Genomic DNA, 27,429 nt, shown 5'->3' with positions numbered 1-27,429 from the left:
TTGTGAATTTTGGATTATCCAGTCAATTAAGAGTCTTCTCAACCATGATGGGACCCCTCCCTCTCCATTTCTACCTGGTTGAGTCTCAGGTCTACGAGGCATATCTATTGCCATGGCAACATTGGAAAGAGGTATGAGGTACTTGGTGGTCATTGTTCAGCTGTTTCCTCTGAACTCCTTGTACCCCTATCTGATGAGCAGTCCACAGTGGTGACTGTAATCTCCAGTTAGTGATCCTGGGGATTGTGCTGGACTACAGGTTTTTTTCTCAGCTGCTGCCAAGCACCTCCTAGAGAAGCATGGGAACATCTTAATGCTCTGTTGGAGGCACAGAAAGTCTTTAAAGTATCTTCGCATAGGCGTGCTTCTACACCATCCATCACACCACTAAGTCACACCACTGTCTCTGTTCACCACTGTAAATCTTTATGCTAATTTTTTAACTGCTGAGTGAAACACGATTTCTCTCTGCGGTTATGTTCCTGAAACTGCCTGTGGTTTCTGTTTTTGCCCCATCTCACTGGCTAAGTAAGACGAGGAGTAGATAAAGGCACACAGGGCCCCTTCTAGAGAAGCACAATGGGGTGTCTCATGCTTCTGAAATGAAGCAGAATACAGAGTCCAGAAACAAACCTATAATAAAATGCTCAATTGCTTTTTGAGAAAGATACCAAAACAATTTAATGGTGGAAAATGCAGCCTTTTCAATAAATCATGCTAAAACTAGATATATGTATAAAACATAAATAACTTCAACCCCTATTTTACTCCATAAACAAAAATTAATTTGAGATGTATTATAGACCCAAACATAAAAGAAAATATCTTTTCTTTTGAAAACTATTTTTGAGACTGGAAAAAATTTCTTAGATGAACACAAAAAGTACTAACCATTAAAAGATGCCTAAAAATGAATTTTTTTACCAAAATTTAAAGAATTTGCTTATAAAAACAATAAGACAATGAAAAGGCAATTTATATACTGATAAAAAAGCATTGGCAATGAATGTATCTGACAAAAAAGGTATTTAGAATATACAGTGAAGTTCATAACTGAATAATAAAAGGCAACAACCCAATTAAACTGAACAAAAGATTTGAAGAGACAATTCGTACAAAAAAAATGCACAAGACAAGATTCTTAACAGCCATACTCATTGGTGAAATGCAAATTAAAATTACAGTGAGACACTGCTACATATATAACAGAATGGATAAAACTGAGGAGACTAATGCCAAATGTATCTGTGGATGTGGAGCAACTGGAATTCTCATACAGTATTGGTGTATGTGTAACAGAGAAAAAAACACTTTGGAAAACAGTTTAGAGTCAGGCCTTGGGATACTTCTGGCCTGCTGGAAACACTAACAATGAAGACTCCCACCAGGATACTGAAGTTTACTGGGAAGCATACCTCTGGGCTGCCATTGAAACGTATTGGGAGACTTCCCAACAGTATGCTGGAGAAACTCACTGGAGACTGCACACCACTGGATGTCCTGCTCAACTCCATTTGTTGGAAAGAAAGCAGCACATTAGGTGCAAGAAAGGAAGAGAAGCCCCTTCATTTTGCAGTGCCTCTTCAGTATTATCTATTAGTCTAACATTGTGCCAGGTACTAAAGGAGAGATGTTTACAGGATCCAACTTCAGTTGCACAGAGTTGTGCAAAGAAGAGTAGATGCGGAGCTAAGCTAAGCAGCAATAAGTTAACTGATACATGTCATTTTTGCCTTACCAATCTCTTCCCCTCCTGTGGTCAAACAGCATGGAAAGTTGAATCATACCTTAAAAACAATTTTCTAAAAAAAAAAAAAAAAATTTACTGATTTGATTTAAGACCTCACTGTCATAGGCCAAAAAATACTCAAATCCCATGAAATACCAGCACCATTACTACTTCTAGTAATAGTAACAACAGCTACTATTTTTAATATATGCCGATCTTTGGACTAAATGCTTTATTTAATATTTAAAACAACTTTATGACCAGCTAAATTTATTAACCCCATATTAATGATTAGTAAACTTAGATGTAAAGGGCTTGAGGTCAGGGAATAAAAGAGCTGAGATTCAAATCTAGGGCTGTCCATGTACTGCGCATACACGCCCTGTAGACAACTCTCCATGAGAATCCCTCGATTGCTTTGTGAGCTTGGAGTCAAAAACATGGAACATGATGAACTAAATGTTAAATAGCATTTAATGCAGAAAGTCTAGACAGTTATTTCATCCCATGTGTAATGAATGGTCTTGTAGGAAGAGTATGGAACACAACACATCAGGTGTTACAAAGCTAAATGCCTACAGGAGCCAGGAAGTGATACTATCATAAATTGTTAGCCGTTCCTGGAGATTGGAGAGTGCATGTCCATATCTGAAAGATCAGTGGCTCCTTAGTCTTATTGAATGACCACACCAGAAAATAAAACCAAGTCATCCTGATTTTTCAGGAGAGGTGTTTTTAAAAAAGTATGTTTATATAGAATAATCTATTTTTTAAATGTTGGTGACTAATTAAAACATTTTTTTTTAAAAGACCCTATCAGATCAAATAAGTAATGGCCTGTGGTCAACCTGTTTGATGCCTCAGTCCTTTAGGCATCTCAGCATAGAAACCATCTTGTCACTGGGGCAAGAAATATTCAGAGTTCAATGTTGAAGACTTCCTGCCATCTTAATAATGCTTGGATGGTCATGACCAGTGTTTGCCTCTGTGAATCCTTTTAACTCTCTGACCTTACATAAGAGTGCCATGTTCTTTATATCTGATAATCCAACCCATCAGCATATAGAGAACTCTGGCTGGCCTGGAAACTATTCAGCCTTCTTCTAGTGAATTTGTAAAACTTCACACTGATTCATTGTATATTGCTCTTTCAGCTTAGCTAGCACCTTTTCTTATTAAAGTGTTAAAAGAAAAAAAAAAAAAACTAGATCAACTTCTCTATACTCATTACCTAGACTCAGAATTATCAAGAATTTATCACATTAGCTTCATGTATTATCTTTCACTTTTACTGAAACATTTTAAAATAAATTCCAAATATCATGATATTTAAACCTTATATATTTTAATATACATCTCTAAAAAGGAGTATATTTTTATAAAATTCATTGTCCCAGTGCCATTAGCCCATCTATCAAAGTTAACAATATTTCAGTCATCCCATGTTCTCCTTTTTTCTCTTTGCTTCCTTGTGGTGTTATTTACTGTGTTCTCTTTCCCTTGTATTTCTTGTTAATGGATGTTAGCTCTAGAAACATGGTTGGGTTCAGTGTTTAGTAAGAATACTTCAAGGAGGTTCTGTGTGCAGTTTCGCTTTCTGACAGCAATCTTGTTGCTCTCATCTTTGTGGCACAGCAGTTCAGGGTATCCCCCAATTACCAACAACCATTTTATATTCTTACAACCCTGAGAGTGTCTTATTTGAAACTACAAGCAAACAAAGCAAATTCACAGTGGGCAGTTTGCGTTTGATGTATCCTTCCTCCTTCACTGTGCCCTTTTTTCAGTTTTCTTCTAGGACTTATTCTCATCCTCCCTTCTAAAGGTTTTTGAAATTTTTCTTTCTCCTTTCCCACATAACAGGTGCCTTAGAAGTAGATGTAACACAGAAATGCATCTAGAAAGGAATATAATTCTAAAAGACTAAGCTCCTCAAAGTAAATCAGTACCTGTCCATCTGCTTTATCTATAATTACTTATACTTTTTAAATTGCTAGTATCCAGGACAGAAATGTTGTAGAGTCCTTCCTTTTACTTTCGTCTAAATGTCGTCTATTGGAGAGAAAATTACAGGAGAAGGATCTGAGTGTTTTAACAGCTGGGTTAATATTCATATGTAGATACTAGCTGATTCTCAGTAGTCTATAGTGAGATTGAATATTGGTACCCATCAATTACTATGGAGGAGTGTTATCCTAGCTATATTAGGTTCAAGCTAAGAATTATAGTACGACTGCTTTGGAGAATTATTTTAGGCCATTATCTCAAATAGATAATTATTATAATTTTTCCTAATTGTTCTCCATTCTCCATCTTTTGATTCCTAAATTACTAATTTGAACACTATTATAAACTGTGTTTAATAAAAGACTTCCTCTCTCTCTCTGTCATGCCCCTGAGGATATCTGTTCTTTCTGCTAATCTATGTGTAAAGTCTGAGAAAGGTAAAGAAGGTGCCCAAGGGATATGAGAAAAGAGATGACACCCTGTATTAGTTTTCTAGGTCTGCCATAACAAAATACTACAGACTAGGTGGCTTAAGCAACGTAAATTTATTTTCACATTGTTCTGGATGCTGGAAGTCCAAGATCAAGGTGTTAGCATGTCAGATTTTCCCTGAGGCCCCTCTCCTTGGTTTACAGATGGCCACCTTTCTCACTGTGCCCTCACGTGGTCATTTCACTGAGGTTTCTTTCTCTTCTTTTAAGGACACCAGTCATATTGGATTAGGACCCTATGCTTGCAACCTCATTTCATAAGTACCTTTTGTAGGCCCTATCTCCAAAATACAGTCACATTAGGGGTTAAGGCTTCAACGTATGAGTTTGGAAGAACCCAGTTCAGTTCATAGCATGCCCTGAGAGGACTTATTCTGTTCTATAACTGTTTATATAAAATAAACCATCTAAACTACGTTGGCTCTACATTTCAAGTATGCATGCCAAAGTCTGAATGTATATTTATTAGCAGACTTGGCTCTCTGCCTAATAGTTTGCAACTGAATCATATTTACATTTGATCATAGTTGACTAGGGAAATAATTCAGGTGTTTGTTCTGTTTTGTGTGTGTGTGTGTGTGTGTGTAGTCATTTAATTATTTCTGTTTTTGATAATTCAATAAAGTGATGCTCTCTACGCTGTTACAGTCACCCTTCACAAAGAATGAGCACAACAGATATATGGATCTGTCTTTATGTCTGAAAATCCACTCTTTTATTTTTTTTAAATGACACTACTCCTGTGAAGGATAGCACTTTTTTAGCTACTTGTCTCCATGTATAAATTGTAAATCCTTTTCTTAGTGCATGTATGATGAGTTAGAAAAAGTTTTTAGTAGTTTTAGTAGTTCCTTGAGATTCAATCCAAGGGGAGTCTCAAATATAAGCAAGGTATTAAATTGGAGAAAGAAAGAAAGATTGGCAGTAACAAATAAAATAGGACTGTGACTTGCATATAAAAGTCTGAATGAAAAATGAGTGAATTGGTGATTGAGTTTTACCAAAGTTAGGTCCATTCAATATGGAAGTAATATTCTTAATTGAAAAAGTGGGCTAGAAGACTCTTTTAAAATAATAGTTCTGGAGAATTTTTTTTTAATATTGTAATACAGGCTATGTATAACAAAATTTTCAGTACTGGCTGTGTAAAAATCGCTATGTTTAGGGTCAAAACTGTGTTTTTGAAAAAGTTTTTATTCTTAAAAAAAAAAAAAAACTCTTGCTAAAGAAAGCTCATATTCATAAGTTCTGGTGATTTGTTCCTAGTCTTGCAACTTAAGACAAACTAAATCCTAAACTGTCTCCTGTCTACCACAGGCTAAGACAATTAACAACAATTTAGAGTAATGAAATTAGACACTACTCAGGATAAATGCATGTCTTTGGTTTGCATGATAAACTGTGGCTCTGTGATGAGTGTGAAAGTTTATGTGCCAGACAGAAGGAATTGTCACCTTGATTTTTTTCTTTTCTTTTTTGAAGTCTGTCCCAGACCAGTTCAACTGTTAAATTTCAATTAAACTAAATGTGGCCAGAAAAACAACACACAAAAAAGGTTGGAAATGTAAGTATATTTCTTTTATCTAGCCTGAGCTGTTGGCAAATAAACTGGCTTTTCCATACTTGGCATTTATTAATAATATTTTGAATACCATTGTGCTTTTTAAGCTGAGTGTGGTGGAATTCTCTTGTGGGATTATTAAATGAGTCGATTTGCATTCTAATGAGAACAAATGTTTGGGATTGCATTGTTAAAATGCTAAAACGGTGTGTGTATAATTATTTTGCAGCTTAGATTCGCAGAACTCATTTCCCCAAACTCCTCTTTTTAAATAACTAAAGAGTCAGAGCCTACTGACGGCTGGAGGGGAGGTGATTAGGGTAATTTAAACTGTTCACAAATGACTTTGCCACGGAATGAAAGCATTTCTTTGGCTTTGGCTGGCTCCTTTCATTATCTTTAAGCGGCCGCAGTGTTGAGTCCCATAAGAAGTCTCACCAAGCTCTCTTTCCTTGTACAGTTTCTCATTTGTATTGATTAATCATTTTGTAATTCCATTCTAGGTTGACTTGCTCATCTTTAAGGCATTTGCTGCTTTTTCTTTGCTTGTCTATCCTGTAACGGTTATGTTGTCTGTTCTAATACCTTAGCTTTATCACTGCAAGTCAAGCTTTAAAACATTAATCCCTTCACGCTTTAATTTCATATTCTATTACCAGAATGAATGCAAATACTGTTTCCTTTTTCTCCTTTTTAATCATCTTTACTACAGCTTTTGCCTATGGGCCAATAGTAAAGTAAGCTTTTATTATTTAGAGTATAACTCTTTTTAAAATAGTTTTTCAACTCTCTTTCATTAGTTTTAAATTCTGTTGACAAAATACACGTTTACCGAAAATATCTTTACCCTTAAAACTTAATTTGTTGTTGCCAATTTTTAATAAACTATACATATTGCAAATTAGCAGTCTTAAGGTTCTAATGGTAACAGTAGAAATGTTTTATTATCACATTTTTAAGTATTTTGATTATTAACCTTGACCTGAGGAGTTCATTCCGGTGACAAAATTTTTGGAACGACAATGATTTCCAAAATTTTGGAACAACACCTTACATTATGCAGTTTGAAGTTGGGAGATAAACTAAAGAGAATATAGTCTACCCTACTCTTTTTGTAGATAATGATTGAGAATCCAGAAAAGTTAAGTGATTTTCTTACAAACAAGAAATATTTTCATGCATATTTATTTTTTACAAGTAATAAAACTAAGTCCTGTTTGTAACTTTATATTGTGATGACCAATGCTTTATTAACTAAATGATACTTTATTGCATAAAGTACTTGTTTACATATATATACATATATATACACACAAGTACATTATACACACAAATTGTATATTATATACAAATATAGCTGTGTTGAAAATATTGACAGGGATAATACTTTGAAAAACACAAAAGTGTGAAAATCATTCAGTAAAACATTATTTTATGACAGATGCTAATTAATACAATGGAAGTCGGTGGCTTCAATTAAAACAAATGTTAAAAATTGATACCATACTAATATTTTTTAAATGTCAGTTAATTAATATGCTGATGGTTATTCTTTGAGACATTAATTAAAAGCTTATGATAATTGATGTCAAGACGTTTTGTAATCTAAAAATTGGTACTTTAGTTCAAAGTCAATTTTTGATTATTTCAAGAACTTAAAAATTTTTAGAATGTGGCATGTTTTAACATAGTATAGTTACAAAGATGGGAAGGTCTACAGTCATCGATGACCCTAATTTAGCTATTGTTGGAGGCTTCCACTGAGAGTTCATTTAAGATTCATTTGTTTGCAGCATGTAACCAGAAACACAACCAGACTAATTTATACAGAACAGTGAAATATTTTTAGAGCAAATAGATGAAAAGAATAGATGTGGAACTGGCCTCAGCTATGCTAGTAGTCTATGGTCTATGTTAGTGGTCTCATTCCAAGACAACTTCTTTGGATCATATTGTTTTCTAAAGATAATCAGTAGCTTCTGGGAGGGACAGGGAATGGATGCTAGCAAGGAAGCCCCCAAATATCCACTATATGGAATTATCAGTAAATGTTTCTAGATTATAGTATACTATCCAAATTACCAGACTCTGCAGCCTCCACTTTCTCATTTTTCTCTGTCTTTGTCTCTGTCTCACTATTTTTTCCACATGTGCTTTCATCATGTGATTCATAGGATGCGTGAAGGAAATGGTACCTGATAGAATGAATTTAAGTGAATGCAAATTATTCCATATTCGCTTCATCTTATTTTCATACTTAAGATACATTACAGATATATGCATCACAACAACACCTTCTCTTGTATACAGAAAAATTACAAACTTTGTTCTCTAAAACTTTGAATCCTTTAATCTTCTTGTGGATGAATTGCTCCCTCCTCCTGCCCTCCAAAGCATTAGTCTGTCATGACCTTTCATACCTGTTTTGTCTTTAGAAACAGCTTTGTAAATGTCACAAGCTTAGGATTCTTTTTAGAGGCTTTCGGTTTCAGCTCTATAACCACTGAGTAATCAAATTCAGGTTGGTTGTGGTTCATGATATTTATTGACTGCTAGTTTGGCTTTAGGACCCTAATGCCATAGGTTGAAGTGCCATATTGTCCTATTATCAAGGAAAAGTCTATGGGTCTTGTTAGTTCTCTTTTTATCTATATATTTTAAACATTTCTACAACCTTAATAATTTTAACTTGATAATTTTTCTTCTGTTGATATGCAAGAAAACCAAAAGAAACACAAGCTATGACCAAGTTGCTCCTAGATAATATCATCCAAAGATCGGACTAAGGAATGATGAACAAAACTAGGTCTTCAGATGAAATTGGCAGGAGGAAAATATAACTAGACATTTATGAAGGCATATGAAAAACTCTTAAATTACAGAGTTCATGAGCAAAGACAAAACTGGAAATTGAAGGACTATTGATTGCAAAAATGCAGTATTATGGATGATGTTGATATTTCAGAATGGCTTAGAAAAATTATCATTCTCAAGAGCGTTAACCTAATTTTTGAAATACAATAAATTAAGATCAAACCTTTAATAGTACTGATAATCCAGGTAATTGCATAAAGTTTACAAAAAGCCTCATGGTGAGAAATTTTACTCAAGAGACAGAGCCTGTTCATACCTGGTACAAACCACAATTAGACTGGAGCAAACACTATTGGAGTTGATTAAGCAGCTCACCCATTGTATGAATGCAGTGAAATGTGTTACCCCCTCCTGTTTTGCTGGTGCTTTCTAATTGAGCAGGTGTGCTGTTTAAAGGGTGTTTATAAGTGGATTTTAGTGTGTATGTGTGTGTGTGTGTGTCTGTCTGTATGAATCCTATTTCAGATTTACCAAATGGCTCTCAATATTTTTGTTTAAAAATAAGCATAAAACAGATAAACCTTGTAGTATTTAGATGAAAATCTGTTTTTGTTACTTATACACCTGAAAAAATAGAGAAGCTTCTTTGTCTTAAAAAAAAAAATTGTACCCTTATTTTTCCTTTGCTTTGGCACTTTAAAAAAAAATTGTAATTTTTCCAATGCAGTGCTAATCAATTTACCAAAATATTAAAATGAATTTAGAACTCTGACAATATTGATTTGCAATGAGTGTTAATCTTGGCAAAGCTTATTCCTTTAGCTGTAATAAGTCCAATTACTCAAAAGTATTTTATTGTGCTTTTCTCTTTTTTAAAAAAAATATCTTTGCTTCTTTCTACCCAGCATTAAAATGCTTAGGAAAACTATAAAGGTATTTAGCTAGCTTTAGGAATCTCCTACTAGTCTGTAAGACATGGAAAAATAAAGCTTCAGTGTAGACAATTAAATTAGTATACTTAAGAAAAATTAATTCCAAGTGGTTTTATAAGTTACTGGACTCAAAACTATAAATTATGAGCTGTGAGGGGATTTTAAAAGCCATTGTGAACCACTGGCATGATGTTCTACTTTAGTCAAAGGCCAAAAAAAAATTAGCTTATTGAAAGCAAAACAAAAATAGCATAACCACATATTTGTTGCATTGTTTTTGTGCTTTACAACTTAGAAAATGCTTTGACATACATTTTTAAACTGTGCTCACAAAATCCTAATCTGGCAGAAAATTTATGAATAGTTATCTTCATTTTACAGATTAAGAAATGCAGGTATAATGAGATTAAGTTACTACCTGAAATCAGATTATCATCAGTGGATCTAAGACTTGGATATATGTATATTTGTGTTACTTCTGTTATGCTGAGCTGTTTCCCAGGTCATAATGATCATGAGAGACCAGGTAATATGCATAGTAGATCTACAGAAAGTTTAGACAATACAATGGAAAGATCGGGAATTAACAAGGGATATAGTAAAAGTCTAGCATCAGATACTAGGCAAGTGATAAATGTGTATTACACACTGAATTATGCATGGTATAGGGAAATAAATAAGTAAATAAGGACATAGGCTTGCCTTAAGATAATACATATATAATCGGAAAAAAAATATGCATGCACAAGAGAAAAATCATTCAAGATGATTGGGTATAACATTTTAGAGGTAGGACCTTGAAGAAGAGAAACTGATTTGTATAACATCGAGTCAGGGTATCCAACACAGTAGTCGCTAGTCACACATGGTCACTGAACACTTGAAATGTGGCTAATGCAAATTGAGATGTACTGTTAAGTGTTAAATGTAGAGAGGATTTTGAAGATTTAGTATGAAAAATTGTAAAATATTTTATTAAATCTTTATATTGATTAAAGAATAATATTTTGATGCATTGGGTTAAATAAAATATATTATTAGGGCTTCCCTGGTGGCGCAGTGGTTGAGAGTCCGCCTGCCGATGCAGGGGACACGGATTCGTGCCCCGGTCTGGGAGGATCCCACATGCCGCGGAACGGCTGGGTCCGTGAGCCATGGCCGCTGAGCCTGCGCGTCCAGAGCCTGTGCTCCGCAACGGGAGAGGCCACAACAGTGAGAGGCCCGCGTACCGCAAAAAAAAAAAAAAAAAAAAAAATATATATATATATATATATATATATAATTAAAATCATTTTCACCCCCTTTTCAGAGTTTTTTAACAGAGCTACTAGAAAATTTTAAATTGCATATATGGCTCATGTTTTAATATTATTGGAGTGGGACTGATATAGAGAGAAGATGAGATGAGGAGCAGATATGCAAAGAGGAGAAAGACAGAGTTGGTGAAATAGTAAGAGACTTTTGGTGACACCTTCCATTGCTCTAAATCTTCAATCCAGACTACAAATTCTAAACCTTTCTTGTAAACTTTTCTTATGAAGAGGCCCAGTTTTGCATGCAAGAGAAAGGAAGGTAACTTTTCACTGTTACCTAAAGACATAGGGACGTATGATTGAGGGGTATAGGAGAGTGTAACTTTATCCCTACTCACATCTTGAATTAATTGAACTAGTAGAAAAGCTGTGGTCTTCATCAGACTGTAAAATCAAAGTTTACTTAGCTTTCCCAAAGATGAGAGAACCATTCTGTAGCGTCTGGGTTAAAAATACATTCTTAAGAAATATAAAAAACATTCTAAATACTAGATTAATCAATCCATTCAATAATATTTAGTGTATTCTTACCAATTATTTTGTGCAATGGTGAAAACAGAAATGAACCTTACATCAGTGTCATGGCAGCTGAATGAATATCTACACTAAGTAAATGAGCAGAAATTGATAATGAAATAGAGAAAGTCAGACTCACATCTATTACTGTAACATAAGGAGAAAGTAGTCAGTGTTATGAGGGCTTAATGGAGAAAGAAAGAATTTCCATCTGGGGATATGATTCAACTTCATAGAGAAGATGGCATTAAAACTGATTCTTAAGGAAGGATTTAGACATAGGTATGTATAAATTTTTGAAGAGTGCATTCTGTCTATAATTAACAAAGTTAATGTTGAAGAGAAAGCTTAATAGGAATGGATAGTTGAAGTTGATTAGAGTGAAGAGATTTTACGTTAGTGTACAACATGGAAAAATAAATTGGGACATATCTTGAAAAGCCTACAATAGTGAGGCCATGAGTTTCAATGAGGAGATAATATCATATAGCAGCAAAGTTAAAATAATAATAATAGTAATATAATAATATTAGTAACAGTAATGATAATAATGGTTTATTACATGTAAAAATGAGTCAACAATGTGAACTTGTTCTGTGATTGCTAGACTAACTTAATAAAATGACAATAATAGCAAAATAACAACAACAAATATAAGTTAACCTGCTAATGCTTCATCTAGTTTTAGGTAATTCCAAAAGAATTACATTTATGAATGTGGCCTTTGCCAGTGGTTTCTCAGATTTCCTTCTCCATATTAATTGGTCTAATCCATGCAGAATCATTCCTACACTTTTGTACTCAGTTGAAATATTATATAACAAGTCCTGAGATCTGACTTCTTATGCAGCCACTGGGGAGCTAGATGAAACAACCTGGAAATGGAAAGGCCAGTGAGAGACAGGAGACTGAAGGAATCCAAACAGGTACATTTTCCTTTTCTTCCCTCTGTCTGCAATTTCTAGGTTCTCCCTGCAGTGAACCTTCCACTGAATTCCCACATGACAAGCAAACTCATTTGCTCTGTGACTTTTGGTTTCTCTTTGCAGGTCATGGGGAAGCAGTAGACATAACAGTAACACAATTCATGCTTCTTGCCTCACTCACCTCACTTGAGGCTTATATCTTTCAAATAAATTATCACATTTTAATTTTTGCCTGTCAGTTTTTGTTTTTGTTTTTGTTTTTTTAAGAAGACTCGGGCTAAGAAAGGGATATTGACAAATGTAATTAAGTCAAAAGGAGGGCAGAAACACTAACATTTTTAAAGTGTTTTCATGTTTCAGAAATTCTTTTTTGGTACTTTCACAAATTATCTCTGATAGTACTTCACGGCAACTCCATTATTTCCATGTACAGATGAGGAAATAGGCGTTCAGAAATGGAAAATGTATTACTCAAGGTTAAACAGATCGTAGGGGATACAACAAAGGCTCAGAGAGTTTGGATAAATTGCTTGCGGTCTTAGATGTGGCAGAAGAAATAAAAGCTCAGAGAGGTGAAATAACCAGTTTGATCCACACATAAGTCAATGGGGGTAGAGAAGAATTTCACAGTCTGACATGACTAACTCTATGAATTGAGATACCAACTTCTTTGTCTCACTCGTTCTCCCAGAGCAAAGAAGGAAGATGAGGAAATCTTACAAAAGATTAAAATGATTAAGATGCCTACGCAGAAGGAAAGATAACTTCAAGGGACAAAGGAATTTTAGAATATGTGAAGTGTTTTCTTCTGAAAAAGACATTTTAGACTTTGTCTATATAACTCCAATAGCAAAAGAGAGAAATAGCAGAAGAGCCCATTTTGACTCATAACAGGGACAAAACTTTCTGCAAATTGAAACTACTTAAAAATGCCAAAGGCTTGTGATTTTTCCCATCATTGATAGGGAGTGGGAGGGGTCAAACTGGGTCTGAAAAATTTTAGAAAGACCATGCTGTGGAGAAAGTGTTAGACTAAATTATCTTTATAGTAATTCTTTCTAATGCAGAGATTACATGATTTTGAAATCTTTTAGTTTGACTGATGTTTGAATGCACTGAAATTTTAAAAGCAAGACATTATAAATAGTTACTATGAATAGATACTACGACCATTTGACCCCAAATTTCAGCTAGGCAAAGATTTCCTTTTAATCATGCAAATGAATACTGGAAAATAGGCATCTCATTCACAGTGTCATGAGTTTTTAACCTTAAACTAATACAGTGCCCATATCATTGTATGACTATTTTGGAAAGCATTAATTCTTCATTTCATAAGAATAATTGTATAAAGGTCAAGGTAAGGTTTTCATGCTTGATAAAGAATGTGTTGGTGTCAACTTTAACCCAATAATTGCCCTCTGTTATCAAGAGTTATTATACATAAAACTTCAGTGACAAGTGGAACATATATCAACTTTGAGTAAGTGTTAAACATACCCAGAGAGCAAAAGTAGCTTTTGAGATATAGGTTGTACGAAAATATCTAATTATTTCAAACATGATCTTTAAAACTAGATTTTCAATCTGTTTTATTATGAAACTTAATTTATAATAATAAAGAATTCATGATTATCATTAATATCAACAAATCTTTTATATACCCCCCTGAATAAATTAAAGTCTGTTCAATGATAATTATTTCACATGTCATGTAAAAACATGAAATTTTGTAAAGTTAGCTATTCTTAGAGAAGCAGAATTCTTACAAAGAGATGTCCCAAGAAGTTTACCCACTAGGAGAAAAGGAGTCTGAATTGGAAATAGCTTCTCACTACAAATAAAGAAACTGATTTGGTTGAACATTTATCATAAGCTTTGAGCAAAGAACAAATGCATTTATTTAAGTTGTGGATTTTCCTTAGCATATCTTAGGAAGCATGGCCTTCCATACTCAGAAAGAAGAATGTCTTACAGACTGCCTGATGCATATAATTTAAACTTTCAATGTAACCATCTTTCTTTGATAACTCTGGAGAAGCAATAAAGACAAGTGTAGCCTCACCTAAAGTTTGCACAGGTCTCCCCTGCTTTTTAAACCGGGTCTCATGTATATAATGAAAGGGTCAGAGTTTTTATTTTTCTCCCTCCAAAGGGGTTACACTAAATGAATTTTTTAGTGTTTCTTTTCAACCCCTCCCCTCCAAACATCTATTATTGATTAATACTTGCTCAAGCTGGAATGCTTTTCCTCAAACCTTCACTTTCAGTTAACAGTGCATCATATTCTACCACCTTCTCTCCCTTTCCCATGGATGTGATTCCCAGAATGATATCCTGGTCTTAAGGTTTCCTCCTTGAGTTTCTCAAAGTATATTGTTGCAGTAGCTGCTTTACTATCTACCTATCTATCTATCTATTATTTTGTCATAGAAAAATAATTTCAGTGGGTGGATCTTATTTTGGAATGTGTCAGACTTGCTGTGTAAGCCAGGTTATGATTGTGAGTTACTGAAGGAAGTTTCTGAGTAGTTTTTGCTCTCTCTTGGAGATTTCTCTATTTAGAGATGGTATCCCCATGAAATGTAATAGAGAAAGCTATAGGCTGATGAACTCGATTCTACAGTGAGTTATCTTGTTGTACAGTCAAATTTTATAAAATGTATATAGGCCTTCAGGTAATAAATGTTTCTATAGTGCAAGGCTTTGAATTCAGTAGGATACAGATCACAGAGAAATTCTTTCATCCTGATTTTGTCCCTAGAAATCAGTAAGTAAGACATGACCCTTCTCACGGTGACATCACAGTCTATTTGAAATAGATTTAAGATTTTATTATTCAAAGATTGTAAGAATGGATATTCTTATGTGGTTCCAGAGCACATGTTTAATATTGTAGGGGAGAATAGAAGTGAACAGAAATGGGTTTGTTGGACTAGGTGAGCTGAGCGTAATATAATACTGATAAAACTAAAATTTTGGAAACTCAGAAAATAAAATTTATTCTACTTAACTTAGGAAAGTTTGAACTTTTCCTTTTGAGTAATTGACAATATTATGAAAAAAAAAGATGATAACTTAAAGATAAGAGTATAATACTCCCTATGGTAGATAGGATTGTGGTTTCTATGGTCTTCTCCCTTGCCCCCATCCCTACCCCTCACATTACTTCTGTGTTACCCTCTATGGCAAAAGGACTTTGCAGACCATATAAATGTTATGCATCTTAATATAGGGAGGCTGTCCTAGATTATCCAGGACAAGTCATTGTTAGCGCAAGTTCGTGTTCCCAACGCACAGTGAGGCCAAACAAACCGAAACGTTGGAGTTTGGAGCAGAAAAAGGTTTACTGCAGGGCCATGCAAGGAGATGGGTGGCTCCTGCTCTAAAAAATCCTCGAGCTCCCCAAACGGTTTCTTGAGGCAAAGCACTTTTAAAAGCCAGCTGGGGGTGGGGAGGTTGCAGGGTATGTGAACAGCTCCTGCACAATTCTTTGGCTGATGGTGAGGTAACAGGGTGGTGTCACAGGGTTCAACACTATCTCCTTAGGCTCCAGGAGGCCTGGGGTTATGTGCTCATGGTCATCAATAGTTAACATCTTCCATTTGATGGGGAGTTTTCACATCTGTAAAACAACTCAAGAAATGTGCATCAAATACTGTTATCTAGGTAGTTCAGAGAGGAGCTGAAGCAGAGAATGCAGGGGAAGGGCCTGTCCCTGGAAGGCCCCATAAGGGCCTGCTCGGTTACATAATCACATGGACCTGTAAGAGAGTAAGAGGGAGGCAGAAGTGTCAGAATGAGAAATGAGTGTGTTGGAGAAATTTGCCATGAGGAAGAGTCAACCTGCTGTTACTGGCTTTGGAGATGGAGAAAGGAGGCCATGAGCCAGGGAATGTGGGAGGCCTCTAAAACTGGGAATGGCCCTTGGCTGACAGCCAGCAAGGAACTGGGACCTACAGCTGCATGAAACAGAATTCCACCAACAACCTAAATGAAGACGGACACGGATTCTCTCCTGGAGCCTCCAGAAAGGATCACAGCCCTGCAGACACCTTGATTTCTGCTTTTAGACTCTAAAGAGACACGCTGCTGAGCCAAACTCCTGACCTACAACAACTATGAGATAATAATGGGTGTTGTTTTAAGCTGCTAAATTTGTGATTATTTGTTAAGATAACAGTAAAAAACAAACACACTTCCCTACAGTTTTAGGCAGCCCCATCACTACTTCTATATTTAAACTCGTGTGTGTGTGTGTGTGTGTGTGTGTGTGTGTGTTAGAATTTCAGTGCACTCAGATGTTGTGGTCCCATTTCTTCAGTGTGCACCTGGGACTGGAGAAATAATTTCTCTGACTTCCTTTACAATTTATAATACAACTGGCAACTTATTCTCCTACTTAAAATTTTTTGTGAGACTATTTTAGAGATGGAAAAGAACAATAATATTATCTACTTCATGGTGGCCTGATGTCACAGTTCATGATTTTTCAAAAATTAAGCAGATGCATCTAAATTGTCAGTATTTTATTTCATAGTAGCAGGACAATAGCAAGGCACAGGACAAAAAAATGTTCCTATTTCCTTTTATCCAGACTTGCTGCTCACACATTTACTCAGTCATTATTTTGGAGGTTTGGATGTAGTGTCATGAAATTATTAGCCATGCATAAAAAGTTATAGATCTTGTTAGAATTTGCTGAGATTTTCACTATTAGCCAACCACTGTGGAAGAAAATTGTCTTAAGAATATTAGTATTGGGCTTCCCTGGTGGCGCAGTGGTTGAGAATCCGCCTGCCGATGCAGAGGCATGGGTTTGTGCCCCGGTCCGGGAAGATCCCACATGCCTCGGAGTGGCTGGGCCCGTGAGCCATGGCCGCTGAGCCTGCACGTCCTGAGCCTGTGCTCCGCAACGGAAGAGGCCACAACAGTGAGAGGCCCGCATACCGCAAAAAAAAAAAAAAAAAAAAAAAAAGAATATTAGTATTGTTAATGCAAAGTGCTGTGTCTATCTTTGCCAAAAATTTGTGTGTGTCTTTTACATAAATTTCCCACTGGAGGTCTGTAAATTTAAAAACAGCAGGAAAATCATACATGTTATGAAGCTGCACTTTGTTTAGCTCTAGTACTATGAGCCAGGAATCTCGTGATATCTTTTTTACATATTCTCAGCCTGTTTCCTGAGAATTTCTTACTACCCTTAAGGAGAGAAAGGTATTTCTTTCTCATCTTTTGGGAGATTCTGGGAGTCTTTCTTAAGGTCTCGTTTTGCACGGCTTGATGCCCTTCCCACATTGATAACTCACCAAGGGCTCCAGATTTTATAATTCAGTCTGATTAGGCTGTAGTCTACCACATCATTACGTAAAATAGTGTTATAACAGTACACATTGAAGTAAAACACTAACACAATTAAGATTAAAGAACGGGTTAAATAGAAATGGGGGAAAAACACATTTTTTCCCCCTGCTCTGTAAATAGCAGGTTGACTCAGACATCTTCCTCATTTAGTAAGCCACCTAAAAACAATAGGCTATAATGAGGTAAGTTGTCAGCTTCACATTACAGCATAGCTTGGGGGGGTGTGTTCTTTCGGTAAAGGAGTGTATTTTTGTAGAAAAAAAAAAGTAAGTATATCAGTGTATCAAGTTAAAATCTCAGTGACAAACCAGTGCTAACTAGCACATGTCTGCATGTCACCAGAGGTGGCTGTGCGTGACATTTCCTGGAGGACAGCCTATAGTTAAGTGGTATTGAAAGGCACCACAGGCATTATAGCAAATGTATAGGGGACAATGAACAACAATGGGGTAAAATCAAGCTATTTGAGCTAATGGCTGAAGCTGTGTTCAGTGTATTATACTGGTGCCATTCACTGTGGCTAAGGTTATGTCAGGGTTTTCATAATAGAGCTACTATTTTAGAGTTTTATAACCTGGCAATAAAAATTGGCTTCTGGCAAAAACTTGACATACAAGACAAGACCTCAGCAAGAAAGTGATTTTTGAGAAATCATATTTTGTTGCGGGGAGAGGGTATGGAATATGTTTTGTTGTTTTAGATGTCCATTTGAGTTTCTGAAACTCAAAATAGAGGTCAGATTGGAAAATGGCATTTTGTAAGTTATTCAGCTACAAGGAGGAATCAAATTTGCGAAAGCCTGGTCAAACAATACTTATTGTTACAGGCTTGGCTGAAAACATTTTTATCTTTCAAAATGTTCTTTCCAGACTTTTCAAAGTGGGAGTATGTGTGATGACTCACAGTCTTTTATTTTGATATATAGAAAGGCATGGTTGTGTGAAGATCAAGCAGTTAAAAGGGGTTTTATTTTCAGAAGGTAATATATTATGATACGTTGCTTGTTTTTTGAAGTTAAACTCCTTAATAACACATAATTCATTAATCCTATTATTAGGTGTCATAGATTCATTGCATCTAAATATTGGGGAAAAATCCAACTTCCAAAAGAGCTGGAAGATATATCTCTGTTATCATTACCATTATCATCCACTATTCATTGTATCTTGAGTCTGTGCCTAGTAGTGTACTGGTGTCTTGGGTACACTGATGTAACATGCAGTATTTGACCTCATGGATCTTTGATTCACATGTTGTCATAGAGAGAGATATACACAAAGAAGGAATAAGGTAAAAGGGAATAAAGTGTACACATATATATGCTGTTGTACACTAAAAATATTAATGATAGTTTTCAGAATAGAAATTTTAAAACCTTTATTTTAAACATTTGCAGTAGGCATGGGGCTTATCGGGTTATAGAACTGAGTTGCAGAGAAGGAGAGAAGAGAAAGTTGAGAGATTTGGAAAAGGAATGATGCCAAAAGGGTAGAGGGGAGGACATTAGCAGAGCAGTGATTCCTGACTACAGAAGATGTAAATGGTGATTTTGATATTATTAATAGCTATTAATATATTGTTAACAATAAATAGTATTAATATTATTAGTGGGCTTCCCTGGTGGTGCGCTGGTTGAGAGTCCGCCTGCCGATGCAGGGGACACGGGTTCGTGCCCCAGTCCGGGAAGATCCCACATGCCGCGGAGCGGCTGGGCCCATGAGCCATGGCCGCTGAGCCTGCGCGTCTGGAGCCTGTGCTCCGCAACGGGGGGGGGGGGGGCACAACAGTGAGAAGCCCGCATACCGCAAAAAATATATATATATTATTAGTAACTATTTTTGCTGATGACCAATTTGTATTAGGCATTAAGCTGTTTCACAAGCATGACAGGACAGCAGTTTTCTTACAAACAATATTATTTATATTTCTCCTTAGACAATGTCTGTCATGCTTCAGAGTACAGAATAGCAATAAATCTATTAAGTTAAAGGTGCATATCCATGCTTTTGAACTACCTATGAATTTTCCAAAGGAAATGAAGAAACTGGAGTGGCTTTCAGAAAGCCAGACCCCCTGACTTTTTAGTTGACTAATGGATGTTGTCATATAGTCCTCATAAAGCACATATTCTCTGTTGTATGGCAGGGTGTCATTGTCGACACCTTGGCTCAATTGGTTTAAATAATGGACATTTATTATTCCAGCTTATGTTAACATAAAATGGAAAAAATAATAAAATCTTTCAAATGCAGGATTGAAGAATTGAGATAGAACTGAAAAAAAATTAATATGACCCCCTTTCATATTTATCCTGAGTTGTAACAGACCTGACTAAATTAGAGAAAGCCCATTTGTAAATTATTTTCATGAAAGAGACAGAATCATATCTGAGGTTATAGAATTTTTTCTCTTAGTTAATGAGAGGCATGTCTTGCCTTACTTTAAACTTTTCTACTTGTGTAAGTCTTTCAATGTGACTCTTTGTTTAACGCTGAATCTCACATCAGAGACTTGACAAGTTGAGAGGTGAGTTATCTGGAGCAAAAATATTAAGCTTGTCAGAAGCAGTCCTCCCACACAGAATTAAGATAAGATCTCAAATTCTTAAGTTCTCAAGATAATAGTTCTAAGGAGATATTTTTATCCATACCACCAATACTAAGTAGATTGTAGGAAAAATAGTTTTTCTTTCCCATGTTTGAAAGTCACTGTTTCTACAGAGATTCTGTTTTTTTTGTTGTTGTTGTTGAATTTGTCCCAAAGAGAGATATATACTGCTGAGATTCACAGTTACTGGAAAGTAGGAGGCTATGGAAAACACATATTTTTTAAATTTTTTTAACCATCACTTAGTAGTACCCAAGAAGTAAAATGATGTATATATTATAACAGGAATTGAGAGGAGCATAGGAGATTTATTTAAAATGTATTCAGTTGCACGTGGAAAGGTGCAATTCAAGAGGTAAGAAAAAACAGTGAAAGGTAATCTCCAAATGCCAGAAATGAGAAGGAAACACAAACCCATGGTAGTAAACTAGAATTAAAGCTGAAAGAGCAAGAATCAGTCACTGATTTAAAAACTGGGCTCTCAGTACCCACTTGGAAACCTGAGCAGAGAAAATAGTCAGTGTGCATAGCAAAAGCTGGAACGAGGCTTCCTGCATAAAGGCTGACGCCCTATAGGAGTTATCCTTTCTGTGAAACAAGAAGTAAAAAAATTCCAGCACTAGCAGTGGGACTGGCCACAAAAGCAAGTCACCCATCCTGGGTCTTTGGTAGTGCTGAAATGGCCTATGAGGTTTTAGTAAACCTCAAGCCTTCCAGTGTGAGCATTACAAATGAAAACTGACCATGTACTAGTAAAACCCTAGATAGCCCAACCATGGCAAAAATGAAACCACTCCAACAAAGAAGCCTCTACAATCCATGGCAAAGAAGGGAAAATGTTAGGGTGCATGGAAACCCAGTAACCATAGTGTATATTAAAAAGTATATAAAAGACTCTTAGGTGAGCAATTAATCTGTATCATAGATCCTTCTTTTCTATTCCCAGAATTCAATTTTAAAGACCAAGAGTATAAATAGGAATAATGCCAACATCAACTCTGGTTATGAGGAAAAGCTGTCATGTATGTGCTGGAGATTTTGATGAAGAACTGCCATATAAAGACAGTATAAGATTAAGTGAAATACTAACTTCTTTAAAAGTCATAAACTACCAAATATCACTAAACAAGAAATAGATAACCTGAGTAGTTCTACAACCATAAGTGTATTGAAGCTTTAGTTAAAAACATTAAGCCTGTATACACACAAATAAACAAACAAATTAAAAATATATATATTACAGGCCCAGATGGATTCACTGGTGCTTTCTCCCAAACATTTAAAGGAGAAATAAACACACTCTAGCAAAACTCTTCCAAAAAAATTAAAGAATAGGGTATCTTCCCTAAATCATTCTGTAAGGCCTAAATTACACTGACACCAAACACAAACAAGAATATCACAGGAAAACTACAGAGAATTTATCTGTACAAGCATAGATGCAAAAATCTAAACAAAAATTTACAAAATAAATTCTAACAAAAAATGCAAAGGGTAATACATCATGACTAAATCAAATATAGCAAATGAATGCAAAGCTGGTTTAACACTGGAAAAACAATCAATGTAATTCTGAATAAAAATTTAAAAAAAAATCTATGTGATCTCTATGTGATCTTCTGAGTATATGCAGAGAAAACATTTGAAAAAAATCAAATATTCTTAATTAAGAAAAAACTAATAAAAATTCTCAGCATATGAGAAAGAAAAGGGAAATTATTCAACCTGAAAAAAAGATCATCTAAGAAAAACCTACAGCTAAAATCATAATAATTGAAAAACAGACAGTTTCCCTCTAAAATCAGTAGCAAGGGAAAGATGTCTGTTCTCATCACTTCTGTTCAACTTTACACATTCTATCCAGTGAAATAAAGCAACAAAGATCATTAAAGATAATAAGGCAATAGAGATCTACAAAAAATACCCATATTAGAAAAGAAGAATAAACTTTTATTGAAGATGACTTGATCATCTATGCCAGTAGATCCTACAGAATGTAGCAAAAAACTATTATCACTATTAAGTGAGTTTAATAAAGTTGTAGGATACAAGATCATTATTAAAAAAAATTAGTTGAATTTCTGTATACTAGACAAAAACAATTGGAAATTAAAATTTTAAGTAGAATTAAATATATGAAATACAGAGAGTAATAAAAATGAAGTGTAAAATCTGTACTCTTAAAACTATAAAACTGATGAAGAAATTAAAGAAAAAACTAAATAAAAAGAAAGATGCATTATAATTATGGATCAGAAGACTCACTATTATTGAGATGTCAACTCTCTCTAAATACATCTGTAGATTTACTCCAGGTCAAAATTTCCAAAGTTTTCTTCTTTTTGGCAGAAATTGACAAACTGATTCTGAAATGTTTATGGAAACACAAAAGACTTTCCCAGAACATTGAAAAAGAAAAATAGTGGAGAACTTAACCTCATTTTAAGTCTCATTATAGACCTACAGTAATCAAGATGGTGTACTATTGATATAAAGGTGGACAAATAGATGTTGAGAACAGAATAGATCCACACATATATGGTTAATGAATTTCAGCAGAAATACAAAGTAATTCAAGGGGAAAGAATAAGCTTTGTAATAAATGATGCTGAAAATTTATTATCCATATATAAAAAGAACAAAGAGAAACAAAAAAACTCAACTCATGCATATGCAGACTTAACTCCCAGTGGATCATATACCTGTGCATTAAACCACACCTAATATACGCCTAAATGTGGTATACACACAAAAAATATACATACATATGTAACTCCTATCTAATAAGAAATAATGGAAATAATTGGAAAAAATTATAAACTGAAATATAAATTTTACATATATTTCAAACAAATGTTTGATAATATAAAGTTTCTATTTTTTACTTTAAGATAAAACACAATACTACCAGTAGACTAATGGACAAAGTAAATTATAAATGGCTAAGAAGTCAATGAAAACAAGTTCAGTCTCTTTTCAGCAATAGTTCACTCCTAGATATTTTTAAAAAATAGGCATGTGCATAGATTTGTGAGAATGGAAGTAATCATAACGTAGTGGTGGAAAGTTAGATACAAATTAAACATCTAATCTTACAAGATTGGTTAAACAAATTATAGAGCTTCTATTCTCCAATGGTCTTGGGTTACTTTTTTAATAAAAAGTAAAAGAAAAGTAGATATGGGGAATAGAAACAAAAGACTTTAGAAGTTAACAAGTGCCAGCTTATGATATTTCTTTGATTCTGTAAGCAACGGAGAAAATAGAAAGGAACAAAGAAGAAAATTGTTTTTTCATAACTCATTGTCTAATTCTATATGCGACCTTATATGCTGCATATATGTGACTCTTTTCAGGACAATAATGAGGTCTTTAAGCATTGAGGATTTCTCATATACCCACAGAAAGTTATATAGAGTCAATGGCCAGTATATACAACAATTTCCATATTAAAAAATCAAGAATTTTGAGGAAAATGACCATATATCTGCATTTTTCAGGTATTGTCCAGTCTAATATTTGAAACAATTTAAAATTGACTTACCAGAAGGGTAACTTTGAAAGAATATTATGAAACTAATGAGGCTATAATTTTTGGTTATCTTACATTGCGATGATTATAATATTTTTCTAATTAGTAAGGATTTTTTATCTATATTGGCAATTCAAAATGGATATATGATCATGAAGCATGTGGCAAGAGATGTGTAATACTGGGGTTAATTGGGTGGAAAGTTCAATGACAAAACAAAATGAAATAAAACCTGAAAGGGCATGAGACCAAACTAAAAAAGGTACAGTAGATGACATCTAGGAAAACTGTGAAATTTTTCACAACAGTAAGTTAAAAGCATTTGGATGAATGCAGAGGGTAGGAGGAGAAGGAGAGGGATATACAATATACCAGAAAAGAATCCGTCTCTCTGAGTAGAATATTCTGAGAACTTTCTAGAGAGTAATTTTCCCAAGGAAGTCAAATATTATAATCATGGACTTCCAACCAAGCATAGAATATTCTTGTGGTTTATCTCACCACATCATACGCATTAGGTTTAAAATGCACAATCTCAACAAATCAAGTCTTTCTCAGCACTCCTGTGTAGTCAGGTGACTGAAGTTAAATGTGTGGGAGATAGCAAGATGCTACAGTGTAGCATATTCATTAGTAACTTATAAGGATCTTCAGAGGAAGCAGAAAGTACTGAAGTTAATTTGCAAAAGTTATTTGTTTTATAGACAAAAATGTGGCAAATATGTGTAATTATCTTAAACGTAGGAAAGGTGACTTATAAAAATTTTGAGTTATTTACACATAAAGTACAAATAAAATGATTATTCATATGTAATCTGTTCTCAAATTTTGGTTTTACTCAAAATTAGAAGTACTGTGAATACTAAGGTATCACATGGTATTTAATAATATTAATAGATAGCATTCTCTACTCTTTTATAATACCTGATGTCTGTTCTTTAATTCAGCAGACATTTATTATGCAGTGATGGCATAGTCAGCATTTTATTAGGTGCTGTGGAATATGTAAATAGCAGACAATACAAGATTTGTCGTAAGTCAGGTTTCTGAGAAGCAAAGCCTAAAAGTGATTTGAGTGAGGGAGTGTTTCTTAGGAAAACCCTAGAAGCAGGGGAGTGAAACCAGATTGGGTAGGAAAGGGGAACTGAGCAAGGATGTGGTCTCAGGTAAAGTGTAGCTCTGGTCTGATCCACAGATGAAAACCATAGAACGTGCACTGTACTTTAGAATCGTTCCCTCCTGGAGGCAAAAGGGCTGGTTCTCTGTTTCCTGTATGAGAGTCAATTACTGGCTATGAGGAGGCCTTGGGAGGACTCACCTTCCGAGTGAGGTGATTCTATCCAACCTAGGGATATTCTTCAAGGAGGAGGCAGCTGCAAGCCATGAGGAGCTGGGAGAGAGAGCACCCAGCCTGCCAGAGGGAAAAGGCATGAAGTAACTAGTGCAAGACTTTTCCTTGGCTGTTTAGTCTCTTATCACCCCGATAATCCCAACAGACATGTTTTTAAAAACCATGATATCATTTCCATGTTTCTCACCTACATTTTAATATTGCTCCGTGAACTCTAGTGGTACCTTCGACTTTCTTCACTGCATTTGTGACACTTAGGCTAATGTGATTGTTGAATGGAGTCAGGGTCGCTCAGAGTAGTTAACTTCACTAACCAAAACCTTCCAATGACCTCCCGGATCCTTGAGCATGGCCTATCGTACCCTAAAACTCTGGATCTCTAGTACTTTACTGATATTCTTTCCTGTCGCTCACTACTATGCCCAATACACCCATTCAACTCCAGTCACCTTAGCCTCTTGCTGATTTTCAAACATGTTAAACACGCTCCTGCTCAAGGTCATGGCAATTGCTGGGCACTCTACCTGGAACATTGTCCTTGTCCAGTAAGTTTACTCACTTCCTGCCTGTAGGTCCCTAATCAAATGTCATTTTGCCAGTTGGACTTTTCTGATCACACAATCTAAAATAGCTCTCCACTTAAACACATTTATCACTACCTGAAATATTATATACTTTTTGATTGGCCAATTGGTTGTCTGTCTAATCAAACTAGAATATTAAGCATATGCATGAGAGTAAGAACACTGTTCCATTCACCACTGGTTCCCTTACACCTAGAACAACGTCAAGACCATAGCAGATACTCAGTGAATATCTGGTTAATGAATAAATAGGTGTTGAAGGAGCAAAAGAGAGAAAATACTCTGCAATTGTCACAGAAAGCCATGCTGAAATGACTTTTGTGCTGAGACTTTACAGGTAAGTACAAGATTTACAGGTAGGAAAGTAGATGAGAACTTTCCAAGCAGAGAAAGGAGCCAATGCCTCTGAAGCAACAAAGCACAAATGTCTCTGCAATTCTTTGCTCATGCTCACTACTTTGGAGAGTCCATCAGTAATCTCAGTAGTGTCCTCCATGAGGATACCTCTCAGATCTATATTCTACTTTCTATTACAAGGCAGCTTGCTGGATATTTGCAGTTACATGGTCTTTTGTCATCTTAAAATAACACTTTCTAGATTTATTCCTGTCTTTGTGGCTAAGGTATTAAAATGATCAGAGACACCTCATTGTCGCTCGTCCTCTTGTCCTATCAGTTAATAACTTTTATTGATTTTTTTCCTTATAATATCCTTTATTCTTTTCATACCTACTGCCATATCCATATCCTAATATGTCATGCTATCGACTGGTTTGTCTGACTCTAGACTCTTCTTTTAATTCATCCTGCCCAATAGTGCAACATGAACAACTCTAAATTATACTTTCACAGCCTGTCACACAATAAACTCCTGGGGTTATCTACAGTGTTTACTTCCAAAGTCATAGCCTAATAGTCAAGGCCATCCAGGACTTGGCACCGACCAACTTCCTACTTTGTCCTCTTTCTTCTTCTTTCCTTGAAATCTCAATTTTTTTCACATACACTTATCTACTCTTGTGCTTTTGCCCAGTTTCCCGTCATCCTGGAATGCTATCCCATTCCTACAGTATAAATTTAACCTATTCTTTCTTTGAAACCTGGCTCAATCTTCCCCCTACACACAAGTGCCCTGACCAGTCCATTGAAAAGGATCTTCTGTGTATTTTGAACATCTGAAAATTTCATCTCTATGATTCATTTGGAAAGTAATCATGTATTTCCATGGAATATATTTCCTTTCTTTTATAGTAAAGCATTATTTAAGTTTATTATTTTCATTTGTCATTTTGCCTTTTAATTTCCTGTTTTGCAAGAAGATTTTAAGTTCTCTTTGGGTCAGGGATTAAATCAAGGTGCAGGATGGAACCTACTGCCTAGTCTCAGCAGGCCCAGGTCATCTTGTACAATATTGTGAAATTAACCTCCCTAAATAGGTTCTACCACCCACAGGATCATAAGATTTAACTTCAGTAAATATTTATACATGTTACCCTTTCTGACTAAAAGTTTATTTACTACTGTTTTACATATAAAATTCCCACTTAGCCTTTAAAGATTCACTCAAGGAACAGAATCATTTCAAGTAAGATGTAACTAACCTTTCTGTGTTAACCTTGTGTTAACCTCTGCTTCTACTTCTGTTGGCTCAGCACCAGGAGGTTACTTTTGTTACAGCTATGACTTTATGTATGAACAAAGA

Source organism: Orcinus orca, chromosome 3 (genome assembly GCF_937001465.1).
Source record: "Orcinus orca chromosome 3, mOrcOrc1.1, whole genome shotgun sequence".
Taxonomy (NCBI): Eukaryota; Metazoa; Chordata; class Mammalia; order Artiodactyla; family Delphinidae; genus Orcinus; species Orcinus orca.
Note: the sequence above shows the minus strand (reverse complement) of the source record.